The sequence below is a fragment of the Solea senegalensis genome, linkage group LG4, assembly GCF_019176455.1.
Source record: "Solea senegalensis isolate Sse05_10M linkage group LG4, IFAPA_SoseM_1, whole genome shotgun sequence".
Taxonomy (NCBI): domain Eukaryota; kingdom Metazoa; phylum Chordata; class Actinopteri; order Pleuronectiformes; family Soleidae; genus Solea; species Solea senegalensis.
Window position 1 is genome coordinate 25,916,780 of NC_058024.1, and position 21,718 is coordinate 25,938,497.

Sequence of the window (21,718 nt, forward strand, 5' to 3'; positions counted from 1 at the left end):
TCATTATGGTTATCTATCTCTATCAATATGGTTATCTATCATTATGGTTATTTATCATTATGGTTATTTATCATATGGTTATCTATCAATATGGTTATCTATCAATATGGTTATTTATCATTATGGTTATTTATCATTATGGTTATTTATCATTATGGTTATCTATCATTATGGTTATCTATCAATATGGTTATTTATCATTATGGTTATCTATCAATATGGTTATTTATCATTATGGTTATTTATCATTATGGTTATCTATCAATATGGTTATCTATCAATATGGTTATTTATCATTATGGTTATTTATCATTATGGTTATTTATCATTATGGTTATCTATCATTATGGTTATCTATCAATATGGTTATTTATCATTATGGTTATCTATCCTGCTGTCATAGCTTCATTTACTGCTCAGTCAGCTTCTCCACGTTATCATTCATCCTTACGAGACACGATTGTTTAACTTAAAAAGTTAAACAATATCTATCAGTTTTGCTAGCTTTATCTTGCTAGCTATGTACATATCTATCTAACTAATTATCTATCCATTGTGTTAGCTATGCAACTAGTTATTTATCTAGCTATCTTTTTGTCTATGCAAATATGTAACTAATTGTCTAACTATCTTGTTAGCTATGTAAATATGTAGCTAACTATCTATATATCTGTCTGTCTGTCTGTCTGTCTATCTGTCTATCTATCACCTACGATGAATAAACATTCAGAACACTATACTGCAGAAAGCTGTTGTCATCATGAATTATTGAACATGAATGATAATATCAGTATTTGGTTTTGTTGCTCTTAACAAGAAGATCTATTTCTGCAGATGAATGTTCGTCAAGAACATTTAAGAACAATAAAAACACTCATCTTGACTTTGTGCCTCCCAGTATCTGTCAGTGATCGACACAGACGTGTTTAAACCATTGGCAGAATAATTGGGAGTTTTACAACTGTCTTGTTCTAAACAGGTTGACTGTTGTACGCATAGAACTTGTCTCAATTAGTGCTGAGCAGATGTCGCACTAGTTAGGAGAAGATCAATAGGGTCACTTGTGACAGACTGGTCCTCAGTGTGGCTGTCCACATTTTACAACACAGTCTTTAGCGGGCTGCCGCTGCTCTAATGGCACACGAGCAAATGGACTGACAAAGACAAAAGGGACCACTAGAGTTAAAAGGGCCCTGCAGCCAGTGACCTCCTGCACCCTGAGAGCTGCCCTCTCAGAGGGGTGCACTGTCCACTGCTCTGGAGGAGCTGCAGCCAAACACACTGGTGATCCAAGTCTATATAAGGAAAGAAGCTGAAGAAGTTGAGAAAGCTGCCGACACAAAACGGTGCAGCTAACTTCTGCTCAGTCAGACGTTTACAGCTACTTGTGTAAACAACAGTGGTTTTGGTCTGGTTAACACCATATTTGGTGAAAAGTGACAGCTGTGCCTTATCATGACGTTTATGAGAGCGTATCTGCACCAGCAGCGTCGTGAGAGTCTGAAAAATGATACTTCCTACACAGAAATTGAGTCAAGTCAGTAATCTCACTATCTGGACAACATATTGGGACATATTCCACCAACAGGGCCTGTAATGACAGAATCAAATACATACACAGCACTTTAACATGCAGTTGGCCCATATTAAGTTACACTTTGTATTTCTATGAAAATGAGGTCACAATCCGTGTTCCAGTTCATCCCACAGGCGCTCGATGGGGTTGAGGGTCAGGGCTCTGTGTGGGTCAGTCAAGTCAAACCCCGTCTTATAGTCCTTGCTGTGTGCACTGGGGGACAGAGTCATGTTGGAATAGATTGTCCTTCACTGGAGATAAGGAGTCCAGACCAAAGTCTGAAAAACAGCCCCAATGCAATAATTCAATTCAAAAATAGACTGTAGACCACATAGACCCCACAGTTTCAGTCTGCATGGACCATACATGCCAGCTGCACATACTCCCTGTCGCCCAACACTTTCCAGTAGGAAAACCTGCGTGAGGTGATATGAGGTAGTCTGCTGGTACCCAAACATGTACAACTCAGTGTTCAAAGAATACAAGTACATACGGAGGCTGTGCAATGGTGCGCATGTGACGGAACACTAGACTAACACGTTTACATGAAACCATGTCCTGTGACAGGAGGAGGAGCCTACCCTTCATTATCTCCATATTTGAATGGGATTAATCGTGACTGTAGACAAGAAACCAGCAGCGACGTTAAGAATGTGAGATAATCACATTGTCAAGGAGAAAGCTGTCAGAGAAGGTGAGAAAAGAAGACGAAGACTGCACAATCATTAGGATTTAACCTCAGAGAGTTGAAAGACGTGAAGATGGAGATGAGGATTGCTCTGTTTCTGTCGGTGCTTGTCTTGTTTGCACAAGTATGCCTTTGAAACAGGAAGTTTCTTTTGTTGCTTTGTACAAAAAGTAAACGTGAGCGTGATGATTTAAGTTTAATCTGGAGAGATTAGACAATAATAAACAGAATAATGTATGATAGTCTTTAAAGGCTCTTTGGTGTTTGGACACAACAGGGGAGACATTTGAGCTGAGGACATCTGCTTCTGACCAGAAGTGTCCAGACACTGGTGAGGTTTGGTGAGACTGATGGAGGATGAAGAATCATAGATTTAAAAACAATGGAAAGCAGGAGCTCTTTCTCTTTGAAAAGTGACGCTAACAAACAATAACCCTGTGCTCATCATGTTTTGTCATAAGAATCAGAATCTTCTCTTCCACACCACATGCAGTTCTCTGGCTGACCCTGGAAACAGGTCCATGAAGGTTCTGGAGCCACTGATGGGAGGGGCTCCTTTTCCCGCTGATGAGTAGAAAAACATCTGAATCAGCATTTTTCTTCACACTTCTCAAAAGGACAATTTCTTTTTTCTCTCCAGTTCCTTGGAACCACTCGTGTGCTTGTACTGACACAAAATGAATGACCTCACTTTAGTCTACGTTCCTAAATCTTCAAGACAAATGTGCTGCCGCTCCACAAAAGTAACACACCCCACATATTTGTTTTTTCTACACTGAGCCTCTTCGTATAATCTAGTTTCCTTTAAGAATCAGGGAAATGAAATGCTTCAAGGTTTCAATTAGTCTGGTTGTCAGGAACACCAAAGTCCAATTTTGTTAAGTGAACCGCAGCTGGACCACACCAGCGCCTCGTCCCCCCGTCACTGCCCGGATCTTATTTCAGGTTTCTCATGGTCCTGTACCTGGAGGTGTGTGGCTTTGGTGTTGGCATGTAATCATCTTCACACACCAAGCACAGTCCAATCAGGATAATTGGCACCAGACTGCAAACTACAAAGGAAGCTTGAGTTTTTTTTCCCCTCCCCTCGGTCTCTGCTCTTATGTTTGTTAGTGGATTGTGGAGCACGGGAGAATGTACTGGCAAAGACATTAACTCACAACACTGAGCTGTTCTGGTGGAGAATTATTCACAGGTAATTGGGTCTTTATCTTTTATCATCAGCTTTACAATTTTGGACTCTCAAAATAAAGGGATAGAAGCTCTTGGAAGGAAACAACCAAATGTAAGTTTAGTGTCACTTCACAGTGTAACGCTCGGCCTTCGCTGCTTTGCAATCAGCTCACCTGTGACGGAAGCACACCTGCTTCCAGTTCACTCATCAGCTCAGCCTTCATATGTCCTGGTGCTGCAGTCACTCGTCGTCAGACTGTAACAGCGTCACAGCGTTCCTGTTAAACTCTAGTGTCTTCTTACTTATTCCTGTGTTGCCTTCACTACCAGCATTTCCTCATTTTTGATTAAACAGTTATGAAGCGTCCACGTCTCCTCGCCTACCTGCACTCGGGGTCTAAACACACGGCACATGAAGACACTCTTCCAGTACTTTAGGACTTTTAGATCCAGATCATGCTGTTACATGCATATCATCCTCCCAATTCTTTTTATTCACCACCGTGCAGCGCACTTCCTCTGACATTAATCCACTCCACACTGTTGTGTTTGTTCAGAGGAAAGCAGCGAACACAGTCACTCTGACTATTTCAACATTTTCCTGCTCAGATATCGTCTTGTCTGTCACGGTATAACATAAAAATAAAGAGTTGGAATCCTTGTGGGTCCATTACTGTGCAGCTGGTGAACAGGTCATTAAAACTGTTAATGGGAGTGCAGCTCCGTGCAGCCGCCACACCTCGAACACAGACGTGTGAAAAGCCTGGAAATGCAATAAAGGACTAAAGGCAACCTTGGAACCAGGCCCACAAAAACACAGCTAAAGTGAAGGGCACTTTCAGGTTCACACAGGGGTGAGGGTGAGGGTGAGGGTGAGGATGAGGGTGAGAGCGAGATGAGAATGCAAGATAGTAAATATGCAGAAATCAAACACGGAGCTCAGGATAATCTCCTGTAACTGAGTTGTTGCTCAAATATCTTGCTTCCATTAACTTGCAGACCTCTGCATCAGTGTGTGTCACGTTGTACCAGACAATTATGGTATTTAATTGTTAATCCCGACTAAACTAATTCAGCAGGAACAGAACAAAAAGACTTTGCATGCAGCAGATTGTGAAGTAATAGCTTCCATCTCGCTGCGAGCCACAGAGACGAGATTGGGGCTCCTGGAGGATCCAGTTGGCTCAGCTGCTCTCCTCCCCGGCACTATTTAATCCCCAGACCACGTCAAGAAACAACCTCCCAATTTGAACCCAGAGCAAAGCATCTGGTTGACCACAGTTGAGATTTTCATGTTCAAATATAGACAGGAGCAAAGACTCAAAATGACACAGAGAGCACATTCTTTCCCAGGACGGGTTTGCAGCACACCCTGAAGCTTTGTACCAAAAAACCTACATGATGTTTGGCAACGTGGTGCTTCTGTGAAGAACATATGAGAGAAGGTAAACATCTCCCCCCACTAATCTAAAACTAAACTAAAAACTAAAAACAGAACAGCAGAACAGAACTGAACAGCCTTCCCTCGCCTTGGCCTGTGGCTTATTTGCCAAGTTCTCTCCTCTTTCCTGTGGTTTATGTTCTCAAATACAGGGAATGTGCATGAGATCATAATTAAAGCATGAATCTTCTAATGGACTGTGTGTGTGTGTGTGTACAGGTGGACGTGCACAGTGCACCCACATGTGTCTTAATCAGTGTCAGTGCACCACACCTCCAGACTGCCAGGATACATACGGCTCATTTAGAACACCTGGAAGATCCCGCCAGCATGACTGCACAGAAGATGCAGATGGAGTCAAGCACATGAGCACAGCAAAGCTAAACTGGAGCGCTAACAGAGATCAGGATTAGAGATGGAGAGAAGCAACACCTGGTGGAATGAGCCGTGATGGATCTTTGAATGTTTGTTTGCACCCAGATAAAAGGAGCTGACGAGGAGCACAGCTGTGAGTGAACCACAAGACAAATGTTCACTCATGAATAAAACACAAGTCAATCCTGTATTCTGATGGAAAATAACACTTTTAGCTTTTTAGCTGTGAGCCACTTTAACCAGACGTGTCTGAGGAATCTGTAACATCTGTAGCATCGTTCTCTTCTTCTTTGGTAAGAACGGCGTCCGATTCCCTGCGTCCAGACTTGTACCGCCACCCGATGGTGAAGTGGGATACTACAGGACCCTGATGCACGAGTATACGAGGGTCCACGAGCGTGTGGCATGTGCATGGAGGTATACCAGCGCCTTTAGTTTAAACATTCGGAACTGATTTAAGGCCCAAAGCCACGGTTCTCGTTGGTCAGGCTTCTGTTTGTGTGCTGCACAGATAACTGTAACTTTCTCTCTGCTCATCTTCACAGAAGTAAACCGCGCTTCAAGAATCCATTTGATACTCAAGCTTTTGTGTCCTCATCAGACATCTTCACACATACGCAGGGCACTTTTTGATCAATGGTAAACTTCAGTTGGAGGCTTTAGATTTCACTGGGGGCTATTCTTGGTTCTCCCTCTTTGTTTATGTGCCATTCGGTCCATCAGGTAAACAACGTTCTCCTGGGAGTTCTAAACGCAGTCTCTGGGGATCCTGCCTGCAGTGTGGGGGGTCCCACTCCTGGCACACTTCCCTTGACCTCAGGGTTATCACCACGGTAATCCTGGTTACAGCACCCCCGAGGAATGAAAGTGGCTACTGGGCGATGCCTGGTCCGAGCTAAGCAACTGCTGCGTCAATATCGACAACCGCGTGTGTCTTTCTCACATTAGGGTGTCGGTAATCCTGTTTGATCGTCTAAATGAAGACAACAAATGCATTGGAAGTGATAATACATCAGGTTATGGTGTTAATCTCCCATTAGCGTTTGTAAAAATAAATTCACAGGTTGTGTTTTCAGTGTGTGAGAGTCATCACTTCTCCTTTTCTTTCAAATCTAAACAACACATTCGAAGCACTCAAGGTTTGTTTTCATGAATACGGCTGTGTCTCCACATGCAGCACATGGCAGAGAGACTGTGTTTGGGTTGAGTCCAGGGTCAGCTGGGTTTCTCCTGACAGTTTCATTTACCCAGCGGACGCTGCGACGCTCAGACGTTCACTTCCTCTGTTTGAGGGTTTAAAAGCGCGCCGTGATGCCATGTCGCATGTTGTATTTATATTTGGACCCTGGCTGTTCCATCATAGCAGTCGCACGGCTCCTCCACCCAAGCAGGCTCCCGTGTGTTGACATTTGGAAAAACCAAACAGCACTCAGCAGTGAAACATGAGACGTGCACGAGGACGAAAGGCAGCCGCTTGGAACGGAGTGTAAAAGAAAAAGAGAAATACAGGGAACTATGTGGCTGTAGAAAAAAGAAAAAGAAATGAAGGAAGTACCACGAAGATGAGACGAGGGAGATGAGTTTCAGAGCTGTACCCGCCCTCGACTCCTGCACGCTGGCTGGAGCGGCTGAGGGCGGTTTCAGCCGAGCTTTGGCCCAAATCAACTGTCAGAGAAAATCTGTTTCCAATATGAGGCCGATGCATTCACAGGAAACAGCTCTCCACACCGCTGAGCTGCTGCACTCCTCTGCTGCTCTGCAGCCTGCTGCAGCACGTTCACACAAAAACATGCAGGACTCAACTTTTATTCATACCAATCCCAAAGACACGATGTGTCATGGAAAGTTCCACTCGTTCTTGTGAAAAGGACATTCAATAATTCAGATACTGGAGCAATGAATGCACAGCAATAAAGAATAATAATGAAAAGCAGTGCATCGTGTTTCTTTGTGAACAGAAACAGTATTTCACGCGGGCTCCGTGGTAATACTGACCAAGGGGGCATTTGTGAGTGTACAGGGGCAGCACAGGGCTGTGAGCAATCGTCTTTGCAAAAATAACGTCACCATGAAACATCTGAGAAACACACAAACTTACAAACTTACACACGACAGTTTTATGTCAAACAAACAGACAGATTTCATTTTCCTGACGTACACATGTGTTTATTTCTGACTGTGATCCAAAAAGAAAATTCTGATTTAGAAAGCAGCAGTGTAACGTAATATATCTCAGGGGACACGTCCTCATCATCATCATCATCATCATCATCACATACCACAGCAGACTTCTTTTCTCTCTGCTCTTTAAAATCAGCAAAGTCAAATCCTTGTGTCTAAGATCAAGATTTAGCCTCAGACGTCAAGGTCCGCTGACTAAAATAATCAACCACAGCAAGTAACTGCTTCTCAGAATGTTATGTAGTCATGTTTAAATCTTTGCTTCAACTAAAATAAACGTCCTTTTCCATCAGCTACACTAAACAACATCCACAAATCTGGTTCCACGTGGTCACATGGTGCTGTGGAACAGCTGGATCCACTGAGGCCTCATCCTGTTCCACATATGACACAATGGAACAGGGAAGGAAGGATCCACACATGCTGCCAAACACTGGTGCGCTCCTCATTAATGATCCTTACTGCACTCAGCTCAGTGATTAACCTCCGGGTCGAGCCCCGGAAAGGCCCACATGACCTGGAGCCGTCGGGCCACATATTCATTTCAATGTTGTCACTCTTTGAGAGAAGTTTTAGTTCAGACAAGGTCTCGTGTATAAAACTACTTATTTAATATTTATGTCACTATTAGTGTTTAATAAAACAGTTAATTAGTCAACAAACACATGGCGGCTGCGACTGAGCTAAATCCCAGTACACAGGCCTATAGAACCAATAGAATGTGATTGACAGCAGTGTCAGCCAATCAGAATCAGCTGCTGCATGTGGAGATTGTAATGTTTCCCCCCCAGGGCCAGGAATGATTTGAGTGTAACACAGGAAGTCGGTGTGAGTGGGCAGGGCGTGGTTTTCACTCTAATATCAACTTTTGATGAAGAAACATCAGGTAAGACACATTTCACAGCGACGCCATTTCTCTTGTCTTTATTTGTTTTATCTCTGTGGTGTTTTGGTGAATCTGCAGCGTTATGGAGTGTGTTTGTTTGATCCAGGAATAGTTTTATATGTAGTTGTTATTTGAGTTTGTCACATTTAAACTATATTCTGTCGTGTTCAGTGCAGTATATTCCATAATATTGTGACCCACAGTCTCTGTGTGTCCCCTGAGTGGGGGACGTTTGTGCTTATACGTGAGACACATGTTGTGGTTACTATAGAAACACAGTGGCTCTTATTTTAAAGTACATTTCAATGACTTATTCTAAGGTCACAAAGGTCAAACAATTAGAATATAAGTTTGAATATGTGCTTATGCAAACATGGTACATTTACAGTACATGTACAAACCCACTCGTTATTATAATAACAATAATAATAATAATAATGAGAATAAATAAAGAACACTGTGTGAGCACCAGACAGTGAACATGATCATGACACTGCTCTGTCCTCACACACAGACACACCAGAGGTGACATTGTACATTGTTGATGTTATAATCACACAAAATCTATGTAAAGTTTAGATTTTTATATTTTACCCTGACATTGAGTTTAAGTTGTCGTGTGGAACTTTTGTGATTTTCTGTCTCCACCTGGTTCTTAGGGGCGTGTCTCGACACTGACTGTGTTGTTTACGTATTGTTTAGCGTTGTCATTATGCAAATACGGAGGTTTTCCTGCTCCATTTGACAGACTGAGGCCCATTTTCCTGTGTGTCACATGCTGGTGGGAGTTTCTTTCTCTTAAGATAAGATATTCATCTGACGGTGAATTCTACACCGGTTACATGTGTCAAAAATCTCTGTAGCTGCAGAACAAACCTGCTCGACATTTGGGATTAATACATTAAATGTAGACTATTTCTGCTGCTGTCTGACTCTCTGTCATCTATTTTTGCATTTTTCTAACTTCATCTTTATAGTAAACACAGAAGTAACGCGTCATCTAAGTTGTCGTCAGTTTACATATGGACTGATGGACTGGAGCAGTATTAAGATTAGTGTGTCGTGTGTTGTCTGTGATAATATTCTGAGCTCACTCTGGCATTTCTTTGTCTCCATTTACCGGATGAATGACTTTAAGACGAGTGTAAGACCCGGGTGTAAAGTGTAATGGTCCTGTGAGTGCTGGTGTTTGTACTTGTTGGATCATTAAGCTCATGAGACCCTGAGAGTCACTTCACGTAGAGACGCCGTGCAGAATAACTAATAAAGGTGAGATTTCTGCGTCCTGGACGTGCTCCATCCAGTTATAGTCTGTGATTTACATACAATACAAACAACAGTAACCGCCTCACAAACGCTTACATGGAAAAACTGGAGCTGTGTGTGTGTGCGTGTGTGTGTGTGTGTGTGTGTGTGTGTGTGTGTGGGGATCATCGTGACTGATCCTATTCATACTCGTCGTGTCTCCATCTGGTTCCTGCTCTCTGACCACATGTCAGGTGAAGTCGCACCGAGTAACAGAATACAGGCACAGATGACGAGCTAACCTGTCATTTATCTGATTCTCCACACCAGGACCAGGGGCAGTGGAGCTGAATGCTGCTGCGTCCAGCATTCACGCACACGCACACACGCGCACACACGCGCACGGCCTTTCCTGACGCAGCTATCAAGTTACACGCAGCATTTTGTTTTTGTTGTTTTTGACATTTCCAATTGACGGCAGAAATCAGAAATCCACAGAAAACATGAGCCCTTTCAGTGGCTGCTGATGTGAGCAGCGCTGTGATTGATAATAGAAAGCAGATGAGCGTCAGAAAGGCACTTTAGTCCTGGGGCAAGGTCACTGCGGGTTGCACAGAGGGGTCACTCTACGTCAGGGGGCTGATGGCGGGGGTAGAAAAGTCTGAAACTCTCGGAGTCGGTTTTCAATTAAGTCACAGCTCAAAGTGTCACGAGGATATATGGACGACCCACTGGTTTGCTTGAAGATGGAACTCCTAATCCAGCTTAACAATTAAAGCTCAAAGGGTTCCTATCATACGTGACCGTGACCTTTATCATCCATCACTCTTTATCACTCTGCGACACGTGAGCTGTCTCACGCGCTTTATAAAAGCTGACCGTAACACGTTAGCTTTACCGCCTTCTCAACACGTCGTCTAGTTTCTTCACGAGAATCCAAACATGTGTATGAAATGTACTTTGTCAGATGAGTTCAGACATCTGGATCACCTGATGCTGATATCACAAACTTCAGTATCTATCCATACTGATATTCATCCGATACAGTCATTTTAGGCCGTTTGTGAACGTGTGAATCTGCTCACACAACATTTCATAGACTTAAAGAGGAAATCAACAGCCTCAAACATGATTCTTATGTCTCTGTATAGTGAAGCATGTGAGACACAGGATTTTTGGATTGTAATGGATTTTACATACATTTTGATTTGGACGATGTCCGATCCAGTCATTTTGACCAATATTGGACCGATACCAACTCCCATTTTTTAAGATTTGTCCTTTATTTAGGAAGTTTTTTAGATTAAGAGATGAACAGAAATGAGACGATTTCAGATATAAAACTCACAACAGAATAAACCAGTTAAAGTTGGTCATTAAGAGCAAGTAAAAACAAGTCTGAATATAATAAAGTGCAGAAGTTTACAGGTCAGACTGAGTTGTGTCTTAAACACTAATCAGATAAGGTTGTTCTTTGTCTTTTGTTAGTGATGTTACTTATGACAGACACTGATCTGCTACTGAACCTATAGCTTAGACCTTAAAGCCATACACAACAGTATGTGTGAATGAAACAACACAACACAACACAACTCAGTGTAGTAGAGTTCAGATCTTCCCGTGTTTCTTCTGACATGTCAACAAACATGCAGGTGTGAGTTTGTGAGCGAGTGAATGGTTGTTTGTCTCTATGTGTTGACTCTGTGTGACCTCACCTTTTGCCTTGTGTCAGCTGGGAGTGGCACCAGCAGCCCTGTGTGATCCTCATGTGGAGGAGAAAGCCGTAGACCATGCATGGATGCATGGATGGATGCATGGATGGATGGATGCATGCATGCAGCATACTAATAATGTAACAATAAAAAAGAAAATCACCTCAGTGTGTGCACTGAAGGTTTTAGACGTTAACCTTTGACCTGAGTGTTGGTGTATGACTGAGATCCTAACGGAGACATTGTGAAATACAAGGAGGGAAACGAGCTGAAGTCTGGACAAACTCTGTGGCACTGATGGATAAACACAGACATATGAACCAGATGGTAAAGTGAGCAGCAGAGGACGATTCAGTCCGACTCGTATTCACCTGAGGACTGTTCTGTCTCACCAGGTGATTTATCACTTATCACAGGAGGAAACGACTTTAGTTCTCTCTCCCCCACGTCCATTAAAACAAAAACCAAAAAAACAAAAATCCCCTTTTTTAATGGAATAAGCATGAAGTCACTGACAGTTAGAAGGAAAATGTTTTGTCAGTAACATCAATGAGACGCTTTGTTTGTGCGGAGCTGCATTCCTCTGCTGACATTATTGTCAATTTTAAACTGTTGATTCAAAAAGTCTTGTGACCGTCATTCGTTTATGAATTTCACGTCGTCCCATGATTCATCTCAGACGTCACAGGACAAACGTCTGCCACTTGTACCGACGTTGTTTTTGGCAAATACTGAATATTCTATTCTGCTATGTTGTGAATTCAGAGTTCTTACAAACTTAATGTTTGAATGTCATTGGATAGAAAGTCTGGACTTTTTGACTTATTTTAACCACAAAGAACCAGAAAATGTCCTGTAACCACAGTCAGTCATTTTTTCCAGATTAACTTTCAGTTATTTAGTGCATGTTAAAATAGTGTGTTAACAATTTAAAATGAAGAAATAAGTTTTATTTAAAAAAAAAACCCACTGTAGTTGTGTGTGTTAAATTTGAAAAACATATTTAAAGCAACATTTGTTTGAGTTTTTGTCTCAAAGTTTTTCCAACTCTCTGTGGTGAAAAAGACTGATTCACAGCGTGAGTGAAATTACCGTAATAACCACGTGTTGATTTTGACGTGCAACTTCTCAGCTTTCAGAAACCGTTGAAGTGACCGTGATACGCTCGGTGTTAAAAGGTTAAGGAAATAATAGTTTTCTTTAAAGTCCCTTAAGCATAAATGTAGAAGAAAACAAGACTTTTACCATTTTTTCTTTCGTACCCGAGGCTTTTGACACCAGTGATGAATATAATATATTGTTGTCAGAAGAAAGTTCCACAGCATCAATGCTACACATGATTTAGATTTATGACCAAGATCTTTATTTATTTATTTATTATAATTATGAATCACTGTGTATTTTTGCCTGCGTTTAGGATCCACTGAGACATAAAACACACTTTTTTGAAAGTGTCGATTTGTCTCCGTTCCTGTTTCACAAGTTTGCCCTTTAATTCAAACCTTTATTAGTATTGATTCTGAAATAATAACACTGAGGTTAAAAATACTGCTTTTCCCATATGATTAAAGCAGTTTTATCATATTTTATACTACATTTTAGTTCACCTGTACTCAAATTGTACAAAATATGAAAAGTGTACAAATAAAGCTCCTGTTGGATGATTACACTCGTGTGTTGTACTTTCTTGTGTATTTCCCTGACATCACGTGCTATTGAAGAAGATTATTTCCTCTGGAAAATGTTTGCTGATGTTTTAAATCAAGACTTCCACTTGAATTAGAATGAGTTTTCTTTCTTTTGCTGCTCGTGGAGTTCCCCTGTCCCTGTGTTTGTCTGGACGCTTCATGGGCTTGACTGTATGCACTGAAGAGAAATGAGACAGAGGTTCAGTGAACACATCTCTGGAATCTGTGTATGGGAGTCATGCATGCACATGCACGCGGGGTTTGAGACACGGTTTCCTGTGTGTGTGTGTGTGTGTGTGTAAAGTGAAGCTCAGGACCAGGGCCTGTTTCCTGTGTGTGATGGGTGCCAGGCTCAGGTCCCCCAACAGACAGACAGACAGACAGACAGACAGACAACGCTGCTCCAGAGGCCACCCAATGTCAGAGAGAGAGGTCAGGCAGCCGGTACACACATCATGACAGTTTCACAGGCTTCTATATACACACACACACACACACACACACACTCTGAGGTTTAAAGTTTACAAAACGTAGCTCACGAGAGAGCTGTCTGTCTGTCTGTCTGTCTGACTGTCTGTCTGATTTTCTCATTAGCTCTGACAGGCAGTGAGATCCTCGATGTACTGCTGAGTTTTCATCTTTACCTTAATTTGTTTCATGAGTTTCATGAGTTTCTTGTCTATTTCTTCTTGTAGAGATTATACTTTAAACATCTGCACAAATGTGTTACAGTGGTACACACAGTGGTACAGTAAGATAAAGTTGTATTACTTAATGTGAATAATAGTAGGTATTATTAAATATGGAAGAGTATTAGGGTCACATGTAAAAAAAATTGCATGAATTCTGAGAAAAAAATCAGAATTCTCAGATTAAAGTCAGAATTCTCAAGAAAAAAAAGTCAATTCTGACTTGAATCTCAGAATTCATGCTGATGTAATCCGTTGTTGATATAAATGATTCACTTGTCTTCAAAACATGTTGTTTTAAATGTATTTGAGCTGTGTGAAGCTGCACAGTTTCTCACATTTCTTAAATTTGCACAATATTGATCAGAGTTGTTTTCAGATAAATCCTGTGCATGAGCTGCTGTGTGTGTGTGTGTGTGTGCGTGTGTGTGTGTGTGTGTGTGTGTGTGTGTGTGTGCAGCACATGTGTTCAAGGGTCAGCACAGGAGCTTTGACTCAAGAAAATGGAGCATGTTTGTTCAGTAAGAGAAGCCTAAAGCACACAAGCACACGCAGTGGAAACAAAGACGCTGCACAGATGGCAGCAGGAGGACAGGTAGCAGAGGGAGGGAGGGAGGGAGGAAGGAGGCGACACACACACACACACACTGTGACTGAAGCTGCTAATTCACCTCACACACACACACACACACACACACTGACTGTGACGCACTAAGTGGCTTTCACTGGAGCGATGCCGTGCATGCGTACATAAAGATGATCTGTGCATGCAGCTGCACGGCCGCCACATATTACTGTTGTGATGATGTTACTTTTCATGTGTTGATTTCTCAACAACACACACACACACACACACACACACACATGAATAGCTGCATGAACACAAGCGGTGGAAGTCAGACACAGAAATGCTCAGTGATTTATGTGATTTATGTGATTTATGTGATTTATAAGAAGCAGAAGTTGTATGAGTGGCTGTGAATAAACACGGAGTCGTCATGTTAAAGCTCACGTGAAGATCAGCTGCTCACCACCTAAAGTGTTTGGGGCGATCTGAATAAAGCAGACTACAGTCATTTAAAACCACACTCTCTCTATTGATTGTCACCCACGCTCTGCAACACATTGAAGTCTTAAAAGCATTTGTTTATTTAAGCTTTATTGATTATTGATTAGTTTGCACCAGCTGCCTTCCACACATGTGAAATAACAGAGACGATGAAGGTCGCGCTGTGTTACGTTATCATTCGATCGTCATTCACGACCTGGAACGTCGAGGGAATATTTCTGATCTGATTTGATGTGAAAGAAGTTTGGATATAATGTGGAAACTCTTCACATGCTGTGACTGGGGAGTTTAAACGGTCTCAACCTCATATACAATCACAATTACATTAAACCCATGGTTCTCAAACTGTGGCACGTGTACCATCTCTGGTGCGTGGGCTTCCTCTGGTGTGAAGTGTATTATGTGAGGAAGACGAGGATGCTGAGAGAATAAATGACCTTATTGGGATTAAATCTGCCTCCTGTGAAACGTCAGTAGCTGACTTTGATACCACTGTATTTTATATTATTATAATAATAATAATAATAATAATAATAATAATAACTTGCTGAGTATTTTCTCAGGTGATTCTTGACAGAAAACGAGAACAAAGCCCTTCTTAATCCTACCAACTATTCCTGTATGTTAGTCTTGCACACGATGAAGATGAGGCATGAAGATCAGCTGTCCTCCTTCATCACTATCTCGACAGGACACCAAATACTAAGATTTTGATCAGTGAAATAGTGATGCACAAATCTTCACATCCTGAAATGTTCAATTCAATATGTGTGTGTGTGTGTGTGTGCGTGTGTGTGTGTGTGTGTGTGTGTGTGTGTGAGTCCAATATGGCTGAAAGGATTGTGGGGGGAGTGTATTTGATTATGTGCTGAAAAGACCAGTGGAGTCTATTCAGACGACTCTTGAGAATAGAAAAGACTTTTCTCCCATTAACAGACTTGTTTATTTCCTGCCTGAGCGTCTTTGTGCTCCACATTTACAGCAGATTTCCTTTTATCAGCAGAAGACTGAGAAACATTATGGTGGGTGTGTATTAGTCTGACACGTATTCATCAGCTCTCAGAACACACATGACTAATAAAGGCTCAGTGGTGGCTTAGTTACCAGCAGCGTATGTCTGAGTAGTGTGAACGTGCAGTGATGCATCAATAACTAATGACTTAGACAGAAACATTAAGATGAGCAGGAGTCTGTGATCTGCCGTCACCAGCTCACAGGTCTGAACATGACGGGACGTCGTGGAAAAGCTACGAGTGCTTTATTTAAATGTCGCGCTGACGTCACAATGAGTCATTCTCACCTGATCAGAGCCAAAGGTCAAAGGGAAAGGTCAGGGGTCTTATCAATACCTGCTTGTTGTTGTTATCCCTTGAGCTCATAAACTGAACTCTCAGGTTGGATTCTGTATTTTCACTTTCTTACATCTTAGAGGTAATAACATTTATATTTATAAATCCATCTATAAATAAATGACATTTATAGATGGATTTGATTAAGGTGGCCTCTGGGTTTTCTCCAGATTCTCCGGTTTCTTCTCACCGTCCAAAATCATGCAATATGGTAAACTGGACACTGGGAATTGACCATAGATTTGAGTGTGTTTGTGTCTGTGATGGACCTGCGACCTGTCCAGGGTGTGACTCCGCCTCTCGCCCTGTCAGCTGACACTAACACAGCACCCTCATGTGGAGGATAGAGATGGATGGAGGGTGGTGGGGCAGCTATAATCCCTGCCTGGATCTCTGCTGCCATCTAGGGGCAAGTTACTTTAATGACATGGGCTGCTGCTGCTGCTGTTGCTGCTGCTGCTGCTGCTGCTGCTGCTGCTGTTGCTGCTGCTGCTGCTGCTGCTGCTGTGCTGCTGCTGCTGCTGTTGCTGCTGCTGCTGTTGCTGCTGCTGCTGCTGCTGCTGTTTTGCTGCTGCTGCTGGCTGTTGCTGCTGTTGCTGCTGCTGCTGTTGCTGCTGCTGCTGCTGTTGCTGCTGCTGTTGCTGCTGCTGTTGCTGTGGATTTACTGGTTTTGTGCAGACTTCCCTTTGCTCAGTGCACTCTTCTTTGTTTGATGTCAGTTATCGTTCACAGAGGATCTGACTCTGGATGAATTGACTGAATCACAAACAAGATGATTTTTATTAAACTATGTTCAGATTTCCTGAGATCCAAAGAACCACAAATCCTACAGTGAGTGAGTGAGTTGCATTTAAGCTGTGGTTCCCTCTGCTGGTGGTGCAGCACATTTCACCTCAGGCCTCTGAGAAGAGGTTAAATAACTTGAGTCTGGTTTTGTTTATAGACTGTTAAATAACTCATGTTTGTATTCAGACTGCAACGCTGCGTTGTGTTCATCTTTGTGCCTGCATGAAAAACACTGCAGGTTAATTCATTCATCATTCTGTATCTTGACTCCTTTCATAGTGGACACACAGCAGGTTAGTTCAGTTGATATTAATATGTAAGACCTTCTCTGCAGACACTGTATTAAATCATTTAAAGAAGAAAAACCTTGTACTTCTAGCCTGGACCACTAGAGGACATCAGAGTTGTTGTATTTACCCTCGTGCACCTCTGTTAAAATGAGACAGATGGTTTGAGATAGAAAACACCAAACAGTCTGTTGGAGACGATGCAGTGTGAGGATTTTCTTAGTCATCTGTCTGAAAATCAAAGAGAGAATTAAAGAGTCACTGCCCACTCCCCTTTAGCTAAACATTTCCCGTCTGTGACTATCAACGTCCTCTTTTTTTTCCTTTTCATGTTTCTGACTGGAGTAAATCTCCCTGCACGCCATCACCCATCACTGCACGCCATCACTGCACATCCACGCTGATTATCACTGCTTTTTCTCTGTTATCGATTTGCATATGTATGAATAATCAACACTGGAGATCACAGTCGGACGACTGTCAGCGAAAAGCAGTGGTGAATTAAACTAGAGACATTATAGTTTCATTTATATTATATATAAATACATACATATATATATATATACAGGTGTTGAAAGGGTTTTTTTATGAGCACACATGTTTCTTGTCTCTGAGCAAACCTTCAGTGTGGTGATGCTTGAGTCCAGAACTCCAGTCAGACTCAAGAACAGATATTTGAAGACTTCTGACTCAGACTTAGACTTGGACTTGGACTCGAGCACTGAGTGCATCTGGACTTGAACGTTGGCAGATTTAGCTTTTTTTGTTTTAAGAGTACAATCAGGAGCTGGCTCACTTCTACGGAGGTCGTCATTTGGACCACCACGTTTCTACAATAGCCCATAATGGACAAACTTAACTGACGTGAAGTGAGGTCAGATCTTCCATTGGCTCTCCATCACACTTATATACAGTATCAGCTGCAACAACATAGTTTACATGCTGGAACTTTAAAGGAGTAAACATTAGTCATGCTAGCAGCTAGCATACTGTACGTCTCTATGCTAGGCTTCGTCTGGGGTCTCAAACTCAAATGACCTGGGAGCCACTGAGTGTGTGTTTGCTCAGTAAAAGAATATGTAATTAGTTAGTTAGCTAGTTATAGTTGACAATATAAATGTATTTATGATGTTAACACATAAAAACATACAGTAATAACTCCTAACTTTATATTAAGAGGCGGACCACATGGAAGTGAATGGGGGACGCATGAGTTTGAGACCTCTGGTCTAACACCTGTCCCACTCTAGATGGCGCAGACTTACGTGAAGCACTGTAGTCCATCTTGAAAGAGTCACAAAGTTCACAAAGTTGAACTGACTTATAACTACAACACAATTCCTCCTGCAAAGTTGATGATAGAGGAGTCTGTCTGTCGTTTGTCTGTCAACTGTCAGACTCTGACCGTCATTGTCGGTGTGAGTGTGAAATTTGCAGGTCAACACTTAGAGTTATGAGGCATCGGGACAGGTAAAGTAAAGTAGCACACACTTTTGATTTATCACAGTGGAGTAAAAGGCCCAGGTGTTGCTGATAAAATCAAGTCTGGCACTTCTTTCATCAACAGCTCTGCTAATTAGTTAGGATTAGTCACACCTGCAATTTTCCACCCGTGACATAAGTTAGGAACAAGAAAAAGTAGGACCACACCCACAATATGAATGTTATCAATTTTATTTGATTGAAAACCTGATGATAATGTCATGTTTTTTCTGTGTGCTGCATTTGAAGTTTTCACGTACAAGATAAAAGTGCATGGTGCCACGCCCGCTGAGCTTCTTTTCTTATTTAGTCCTGGGGTTTTCACCTCTAAATCTTTTCAAATGGAGTCAGATCTTCCAGCCAACACAGACAATGGCCACCAGAGCTGGTCCTGAGGAAATTAACGCCCGAGCCAAAGCGATGAATCATCAAAGACAGTGCCATTGTGTGAACCCGTCTGTTCAGACATGTTAGCGGTTTGTTGTTAGAAACACGGAGGCTGTCTGTCTGCCCTTCACACGGTGTTTCCACCACAGGTCAGTGGAACAGATCAGGATCACAGGGTGGACGAGGTTTTTACAGTAGAAACGCCCTCGGTCTCCATCACTGGCACCTGATTATAGTGATGTTCCATGTGTAGACACAACACAACAACAACTGTGAGTTACTCTGTGTTATCACAGTTTTAGACACTTCTTTTCTTTTTTACTGCTATTATTAACAAACCATTATGTGAAAAAAAAGATGACAAGACTTCTTCCAATTGATCTTCTTCTTTAACCCTTTAACACCTAAGCGTCTTGATATTGAAAATATGGAATAACTTTCAGTGTCTGGCAGTTATTTACAATGTACTGCATGTTGAAATAGTGTGTGAACAAATTAAAATGAAGGAAAACAAAAACAGTTGTACATGAACACCAGATTTAGACATTTAAACAGTATAAAAACACATTTAAAATAACAATTGTTTGAGTTTTTGTCTCAATGTCCAAAAAAGGGCTTCAAAAATGATTTTTTTTTTAAAAAATTTGACTTCTCAGCTTCTCAGAAACCGGTGGATTTGTTCCGATAGCATAAACTGTCGTATAATTACAGTAATGTAAAATGTGCTTATCTGCGTTAAATGACAGTTGGCGTCACTGTTTCCGATCAATAATCTATGAAGAATATCCTTAGTATCTTTATGCAGTTTGGTGTGCGCTGGTTTCTTAAAGACGTGTCTGAATTGGCGTGAAGATGACTTGTATCTCTGAGGTGCTTATGAGTCCAAGTCTGAGTCAGAAGTCTTCAAATATCTGTATTTGAGTCTGACTGGAGTGCCGGGCTCAAGTATTACCACACTGAAGGTTAACACAAAGACAAGAAATATGTGCTTCAGTTGAGAGGTTATAAAAAAGCCCTTTCACCTCCTGTAAAGATCATACATGTAGAAATTCTCTTGTTTAATTCAACGCACTACTTTTCTTCACCTGTGACCTTCAGTGTTGATTATTCCACTTTTCACAAAAAGCAAAATACATGAGTTGGTGTAGTGGTTAACAGCAAGAAGACCCGGGTTTGTGACCTTTCCTTTAATTTGAGCTACTTGATGAACTTGATTCATGAATTTATATTTTATTAAGGCAGACGGGTCATACTGTCCTCTTCATGACCCGGATACAAGTCCACAAGACATATGTCGCTGTGATTGTTCCATATGACGTGGTAACCATTGTCAAAATACCAAGTTTTGAATGTTTCTTTGATAATGAAGTTCCAGCTCCTTTTTATTTTTAATGACGCACAATATACTACGTTGATTCATGAAATACTTAATTACTGTTTCTGTGACACTCCATAATACAGGCATCAAACAATTAAAGAACAAATAAACAAATGCATTTAACTTTATTTCATCTGTCAACAGTGTAATCCCAGCGCGTTCACTATTCAACCATCTGTGCTGACTCACAATTTATTACTGCTGACACACAACTATATTTCACACAGATATAAAATATGTGGAGGCAGAACTTAAAATAACTTTCCTCAGAGGGTGTGAAGCGTTGTGTAACATGTTCAGCTGAAACAGCACATTTCTCCCACTTTTCAGAGCTGATTTGTTGTGAGTTGAAGATTATCTCAGATTTTCTTGTCTTGGCTTTTAAGCCCGCTAATATATTACACTAATAACTGTTACACGAATAAATAAAATAACATTTTTCTCTCTTTGGAAAGTTTGGTCTGGCAGAAATTTAACACTCAACAGATCAAAAGATGAATTTTTAAAACCCGCCTCACCCTGAATAAATAAATAAATTGTGGTCAGCATACTTTACATCATTTATATCCTTTATACTAAGTCATGATTCTGCCAATATTTCATTTTGGCAGAATCATTGAAACAACGTGCTGTACATCAGAGATAAATAAAACAAAGAATATAAAAACCTGAGACCTAATAGACAATAAAACAATAAAATACTGTAGAAAGTATAAAAACAATCGGTGTAACAGGGGAAGAAAATGCCGTGTTTCCTAAGAATGGAACCCAAGGGAAGTATATGAAGCGAAAAAAGCAGGGGCCCTAAAATTGAGCCCTGTGGGACCCCGCATGACAGGGGAGCAGATGAGGATTCTGAAGCAGCAAGCCTTACACACACAGTACCACTCATGCCCACTAGGTGCTGTAAACGCAACAGAAAACTGTTGTGGTCCACAGTGTCAAAAGCAGCATTGAAGACCTTTAACAGTGCTGATTCTGAAGGGTTTTAAATCCAGATTGTACAACATGGCTGCCCCAGTGTCAAACATTCTAATGGCAATTCATTTCAATCCCTTCTTGTGATTATGTTTTGATTTATAGGACAGTTACTCACAAAGTTTAATTCATCCTAATGCGTGCCTTGTAACAACTCCTCCCAGTAGTATCGACTCCTTTTTCATTATTCAGAGCCACACCCTTGCATTTTATGGTCGTCTTGTTGTTACGTGTGTGTGGTATGCATAGCATTTGGGACCTGCAGACATACAGAATATTCTGTTAATATTAAGTTCTCCACAGTTCTCTGGTGAAGCGCTTCATGTTGATTCTCCTCACCAGTCACAT